The sequence below is a fragment of the Trachemys scripta genome, chromosome 18, assembly GCF_013100865.1.
Source record: "Trachemys scripta elegans isolate TJP31775 chromosome 18, CAS_Tse_1.0, whole genome shotgun sequence".
In the NCBI taxonomy this organism is placed as follows: Eukaryota; Metazoa; Chordata; order Testudines; family Emydidae; genus Trachemys; species Trachemys scripta.
In genome coordinates this window covers 21,871,969-21,879,224 of record NC_048315.1, presented here as the reverse complement: position 1 = coordinate 21,879,224, position 7,256 = coordinate 21,871,969, and the positions used below count along the sequence as shown (strand labels likewise).

General features: G+C 54.2%; 1 protein-coding gene across 1 annotated transcript in view; it reads right to left on the bottom strand.

Annotated features, from left to right (window-relative positions):
- SEPTIN4 (septin 4) overlaps positions 1 to 5,965 on the bottom strand; it is a 91,891-nt gene extending 85,926 nt beyond the window's left edge. Inside the window, exon 1 of the mRNA XM_034752497.1 lies at positions 5,861 to 5,965. The gene's annotated coding sequence lies outside the window, so the exon portion shown is untranslated. The remainder of the gene's footprint in view (positions 1 to 5,860) is intronic.
- Between the last annotated feature and the right edge of the window lie 1,291 nt (positions 5,966 to 7,256).

The window sequence follows — 7,256 nt, the reverse complement described above, 5'->3', positions numbered from 1 at the left end:
TTGGGAGACAGACCTGTCCTCGCTTACAGACAACCCCCCAACCTAAAGCAAATACTCACCAGCAACCACACATCACTGAACAAAACCACTAACCCAGGAACCTATCCTTGTAACAAACCCCGATGCCAACTCTGTCCACATATCTATTCAAGTAACATCATCATAGGACCTAATCACATCAGCCATACCATCAGGGGCTCGTTCACCTGCACATCTACCAATGTGATATATGCCATCATGTGCCAGCAATGCCCCTCTGCCATGTACATTGGCCAGACCGGACAGTCTCTACGCAAAAGAATTAATGGACACAAATCTGACATCAGGAATCAAAATACTCAAAAACCAGTGGGAGAACACTTTAACCTGTCTGGTCATTCAGTGACAGACCTGCGGGTGGCTATATTACAACAGAAAAACTTCAAAAACAGACTCCAAAGAGAGACTGCTGAGCTGGAATTGATATGCAAACTAGACACAATCAACTCCGGTTTGAATAAGGACTGGGAATGGCTGAGCCATTACAAACATTGATTCTATCTCCCCTTGTAAGTATTCTCACACTTCTTATCAAACTGTCTGTACTCGGCTAGCTTGATTATCACTTCAAAAGTTTTTTTTCTCTTAATTAATTGGCCTCTCAGAGTTGGTAAGACAACTCCCACCTGTCTATGCTCTCTGTATGTGTGTATATATATCTCCTCAATATATGTTCCATTCTATATGCATCCGAAGAAGTGGGCTGTAGTCCACGAAAGCTTATGCTCAAATAAATTTGTTAGTCTCTAAGGTGCCACAAGTACTCCTGTTCTTCTTTTTGCGGATACAGACTAACACGGCTGCTACTCTGAAATCTGTGCAGACAGCATCACACTGGCCCTTTAAAGCTCTGCAACAATCACACACCCTTATCCCACCACCTAGATACTTAAGAAATGCATAGGGGAAACTGAGGCACCCACACAGTATTCAGAGAAAACATTATGAACTTTCCCACTTCGTCACATTTCTCCCCCCTTCGAGACCGAACTGAGCGAGGTCACTTTAGCCTGGGGAAGTTCGAACCAACCAACGTTCCCATGGATGCCCCAGCACCTCTCCCATTCCTTGGTGGGAGTTACACCAGGCCCTTCCAGTTTCACACCCTCCCATAGGTCGGGTGTGCTTGATGGTGCTTGCAGGCTGCATGTGGGAAGGTTTATGCGGCCCGTGCCCTTTTGCCACCCCAATACCCTTGGGGTTTAAACTGGAATTGGGTCTTTTTCCAGCGCTCCAGTTTGGAGGGCTGTGATTCGGGCTCTTTTGGTTAAGAGCCCCCATCTTGACCTTGGCACCCCTCTGACCAGGTGTCTCTGTCACCCGCAGCTCAGCATCAGCCCCTTTCATTTGATGCCGCCACGTCAGAGGAGAGTAGTCAGTGTACACAGTAAAGCGCCGCCCAAATAGATACGGCTGCAGCTTTTTAAGGTATGCCATGGCCAGGCATTTCTTCTCTGAGGCCGCACAGTTCTGCTCCCGGGGCAGCAGCTTCTTGCTCAGGTACCCAATGGGGTGTCTCTCCCGCTTAGCGTCAGCACCGTGCCCAGCCCTGCATCTGAGGCGTCGGTGAACACTGTAAAGGGCTTGGCAAAGTCTGGGTTTACCAGATTTACCGGGCCCTGGATTAGAGCCTCCTTCAGTGCACAGAGAGCCCTCTGGCACTGCTCGGTCCAGACCACCTTGTCTGGCTTACCCCTCTCACATAGCTCAGGGATGGGGCAGCTAGGGGGCTAACGTGGGGTACAAACCTCCGGTAGCACCCCGTCATCCCGATAAAGGCCTGGACTTGTTTCTTGGTCTGGGGAACGGGCCAATCTCTGATCATCTCCACCTTGCACTTTTCGGCTTTTACCGTCAGTCCTGCCTCCTTGAGGCAGCCCAGCCCCCTCTTCACATGGGACACGTGTTCCTCCCAAGTCTGGCTAAAGACACACATGTTATCAATGTACGCCAGGGCCAAGTTCTCCATCCCCCTCAGTAACAGACCCACCCGGTGCTGGGAGGTGGCTGACGCCCCCTTGAGATGGAAAGGCAGGACCAGGAACTCAAAGAGCCCCAAAGGAGTGGTGAAGGCAGATTTCAACCTGGCATCTGGGCCCACAGGCACCTGCCAGTCGCCCTTGGTGAGATCCGTAGTAGAGAGGTAATGAGCCCCCACCCCAACTTGTCTAGAATCTCACCAGGCCTAGGCATGGGGTAGGTATCAGATACGGTGATGGCATTACGCTTCCGATAGTCCCCACAGAACCAGATCAACCCGTCTTTCTTGGGGACCAGCCCCACGGGTGAGGCCCATGGGCTGTTGAACGGCTGGATCACCTCTAAAGCCAGCATGTCCTTGACCTCTCTTTCCAGGTTCTGGGCTGTTTTCACAGTGACTTTGAATAAGGGACACCTGATGGGAGGAACGGCTCCCATCTCAGGGAAGAGATCCACCAGGGGGTCTTCCCCCTTCTCCCTCCAATCGTCCCTTACCAGGTCCAGGGGTTCCCCTCACACTCCTCCCATACAGCAGCTCAAAAGGGAAGAACTCTGGGGGTTCCTGGGGCACTTCCTTGTACCGCAGGTGGGGCAGGTACTTGTCCCAGTCCTGCGGATGCTGATTCATCAAAGTCCTCAGCATCATCCTCAGGGTCCCATAAAATCTCTCCACCAGCCCGTTGGACTGAGAGTGATATGCAGAGGCCCAGGTGAACCAGACCCCACATTTCTCCCACAAGCCCCGGAGCAGGGCTGACATAAAATTGGACACCTGGTCTGTAAGGACCTCACTGGGGACCCCCTCTCTGCTGAAGATGGTCTGCTATGGTGTCTGCCTCGGCGGAGGACAGAGCCACCGCCTCTGGGTACCGGGTGGTGAAATCCATCACCACCAGGATGTATTTCTTCCCCAACCGGGTCGCCTTGCTGAGGGACCCCACTATGTCCATAGCCACCTTCTGGAAAGGTTCCTCTATGATGGTCAGGGGTCTCAAGGGAGCTTCACTCTTATCCCGGGCCCTCCCCACCCTCTGGCAGGGGGTCGCAGGACCCGCAGTTCTGCTGGACGGCATCATAGACTCTGGGCCAGTAAAAGTTCTGCAGCAGCTGCTGCCTGGGACACTGGATCCCCTGGTGTCCCGAGAGAGGGACATCGTGGGCCAGGTACAATAGCCTGCGGCGATACTTCTGGGGCACCACCAGCTGCCTCCTGATTCCCCACAGTTCTACTTCCTCTTGGGGAGCCCATTCCCAGTACAGGAATCCCTTCTCCCACGGGACTCTGTCCCTGCAGCATTCCCCAAGGGGGTTTGCAGCGCTGTGGCCAGCAAGTTCCCTCAGCTTCTCCAAGGAGGGATTCTTCCGCAGCTCGGTCTGGAATTCAGCTGCTGGGGAAGGGAGTGGGACCTGCTCCCTCTCGCTGGCTCGGCCTGGGGTCACAGTCCCGCTGAGCCCTGTCCCTGGTAGCCTCTTCCCTGCTGTGGAATCACTTCCCAGCAGCACGTCTGGACCAGGCAAACCTAGTTGGCAGCCGACCTGCCTTGCCTGTGAGTCCCCCCACTCAGCTGAGGTCTCAGCTCCCACCGTGCTCAGCGCTGCCCTGGCTGTCCCAGTGGGGGCAGGCAGCAAGCTCTCTGCTCTGGTCACAGCATCAGAGCCAGCGTGAGCCCTCGCCCCGGTGTGCAGGGGGGCGGGGAGCATCTCTCCCTCCCACTCAGCCCCAGGGGTCTGGTTACAGGTAGGCAGGTATCCTGATCCTAGCAGCTCCTCTCCCCTGCCAGCCAGGTCATTTGCATTTTCACTGACAATTTCAGTCTCAGCCAATTGTTTCCCTGGATTCAAATTCAAATCCTCGGCCATTAATCCTGTCCCAAAGAGACACAGCCAACCCCCAACAGGACCTCACAGCCGATATCCTGGAGAACCCCAACTACCAGGGATCTGGGCCACAGGCAGGGCGAGGAGCTTCATCCTGGGGACCTTCACCCAGGTCTCACAGCTCCTCAGCATCTGGTGAGGCTGTACCACCCGGGGCCTCACAACAGTTCTCTCTGTCCCAAGATCTCGCGACCCCAGGAATGTCTCCCCATTGACCACCACCTTCTGCTCCCACTGGGGGGTCAGAGGGGCCTGAGCCCAGGAGAGTCCACGCAGACATACAGATTGGGGCCAGGAGTTGAAGCCTGTCCACCACCCCACCCATCTGGCTCACAGCGTCTATGGCCTTGGGACCCAGCAAAGTAGCTAGATACCAGGGCTCTTCCGCAGAGTCCCCCTGGTTCAAATTGCCAGCCTGCTCGAAGGCAGTGTGGTGGGCATCCACCTTCCCCCGCTCCCCCCATTTACCAGGAGCAGCAATTTAGTATCGAGTTTCCCTGCGGAACTGGCATCCCGGGGTCTATCCCACTCACCCCTGGGAAGTCCCCTCTGCCTCTCCGCTCCACCAGCGCCAGTCCATGCTGCTGCTGCTTCTCCTGCAGCTCTTTCTCGGGCTCTTGCTGTCTCTCACGGTCCTCTTGCTCCTTCTCACTGTCCTCCAGCCCTCTCAGACTCAGCTCCAATCCCATCTATCTCCGATCCCCTGAGGGGGAACCTGATCATGAAGACCCCTATCTGGCTGTGGACAGGAGTCTTGGAGATACCTGGCTACCACTCCAGCTGCTCCCAGATTCTCTTGTAGCCCCATCTGGGTCAGGAATCTGCTCCTTAGAGCGGTCATCGTCCTGCAGCTGCACGATTAACTGTGTTTTGGTGAATTTTCCGATGCGTAACCCTCTCTTTTTGCACAGGATCACAATGTCTTTCTTAAGGAGATGGTGCTAGGCCATCACTTCACTGTTCCCAAGTTGTTGTGGACTCACAGGCCTGTGTACTCTCAGCTCCCCATGGTTTCCAGGAAAAACCCCAAGTGTGCCAACCCTTCTCAAGGTCACCACCTCTCTCCCAGGGCCAAGCTGCAGGCTCCTCCGCCCCTGAGACTGCTCACCGCAGTCCCTAGGGGGACCCTGTTACTGCAACAGTCCTTCTCACTGGTCATACACTCCCAGGGCTTAAGCGTAGCTCCTTCGGCCTCTGAAACTGCTCCCTCTGAGCCCTCAGCACGCCTGGTCCTTGTTAATCCCCCTATGCTTTACTGCTCCCCAGTCACTTACTGCAAGAAGCACCATTCACGGGGTGCAGTACATCCCACCACTGCCACCAGTTGTCACAAAGTCACCGGTGCAATGCTCTGGAACTGCTCCATACGAAGCCAGTCAGGAAGCCTGGCTGGGGGAAGCCTCCTCTGTGAGCAGACTGTCTCCAGGGCAAGAAGCTTACACAGCTTCCACCTTCCTGGGTCTGACCTCGGAGCATTCAGCATCCCCTTCTCACACCGTGCGCTTCCCACAGCGAGTCCGCACAGGCGGGGCTCCTGGGGAAGCCAGTGGGCCCTGCACCCTAACTCCACAGTCAGATGTGACTCTCAGCCAGCCAGTAAAACAGAAGGTTTATTAAATGACAGGAACACAGTCCCAAGCAGAGCATGTAGGTACAACCAGAACTCCTCAATCAAGTCCTTCTGGGGGGTTCAGGGAGCTTAGACCCCAGCTAGGGGTTCCCTGCGTTGCACCACCCAGCCCAAACTGAAACTAAAAACTCCTCCAGCAGCTCTCTCCCCCTCCCCCCAGCTCCTCCTCTCCTTTGTTCCGTCTCCCGGGCAGAAGGTGTTATTTCTCCCAACCGCCCTCCTGGCTCAGGTTACAGCTCAGTTAGCTTCCTTCAAGAGAAGTCCCCCATCCCCAGTGCAACCCCCCTGCAACATTTCCAGGTCAAATCTGCCCCACTCCCTGCTCCGTCACACCTGAGTCCCAGGGTCATCCTCTGTTTCCCCAGGATACATTGCAATCCCAGCAACTTCTCAGTTTCTGGTAGCTCAAATATGTCCATCTCCCTCGGTTGCTGTAGCCCAACTGAGCTACAGGGTCTACCTTTTATACTTCCTGTTCCTGTCCCGCCCCTCTGCTTCTGGTGTGGTGAGCATGGCCTTACTGGTTCATAGAATCATAGAATATCAGGGTTGGAGGGGACCTTAGAAGGTCATCTAGTCCAACCCCCTGCCCAAAGCAGGACCAATCACCAACTAAATCATCCCAGCCAGAGCTTTGTCAAGCCTGACCTTAAAACCTCTAAGGAAGGAGATTCCACCACCTCCCTAGGTAACCCATTCCAGTGCTTCACCACCCTCCTAGTGAAATAGTTTTTCCTAATATCCAACCTAGACCTCCCCCATTGGAACTTGAAACCATTGCTCCTTGTTCAGTCATCTGCCACTACTGAGAACAGCCGAGCTCCATCCTTTCATACCCCACTTCAGGTAATTGAAGTCTGCTATTAAATCCCCCCTCACTCTTCTCTTCTGCAGACTAAATAAGCCCAGTTCCCTCAGCCTCTCCTCGTAAGTCATGTGCCCCAGCCCCCTAATCATTTTTATTGCCATCTGCTGGACTCTCTCTAATTTGTCCACATCCTTTCTGTAGTGGGGGGGGGGGCAAAACTGGATGCAATACTCCAGATGAGGCCTCACCAATGCTGAATAGAGGGGAATAATTACTTCCCTTGATCTGCTGGCAGTGCTCCTACTAATGCAGCCCAATATGCCATTAGCCTTCTTGGCCACAAGGGCACACTGCTAACTCATATCCAGATTCTTGTCCACTGTAACCCCTAGGTCCTTTTCTGCAGCTGGTGTTAAGCCATGCAGGCCACTGAATTCAGCCCAGCTCCATTGACTTCAATACAATGACACAAATTTACACCAGGTGATGTTGGTTCTCAAACTGTGGGGCGGGACCCCAGATGGGGTCGAGCCATCAGCAGATGGGGTTATTGCAATCCCTAATGTGTGGAGGATGCCATTGTGCTCCGCTCAGTGTGACCTCGTGTGCACAGTGTGTGCAAGGTCAAAAATGCATGGAGGATGCCATCCTTCATACGGCCTGCCCCGCATGCACCATACGTGCGAGGTCACTCGGTGTGGAGGACATAAAATGCCATCCTCCGTGCTGTCTGGGGTCCCGGGAGGAAATAATTTATTAAAATGGGGTCATGCTGGCAAAAAGTTTGGGAACCACTGCCCTAGATTTTGCAGAATGCAGCAAAGCACTGCATTGTCTGAGACCCCACATGAATTGTCTGCGATTCTGATGTTTGGATGCATAGTCTCCCCCGATGCACTGGAGGGTCTGCAAAAGCCCTGC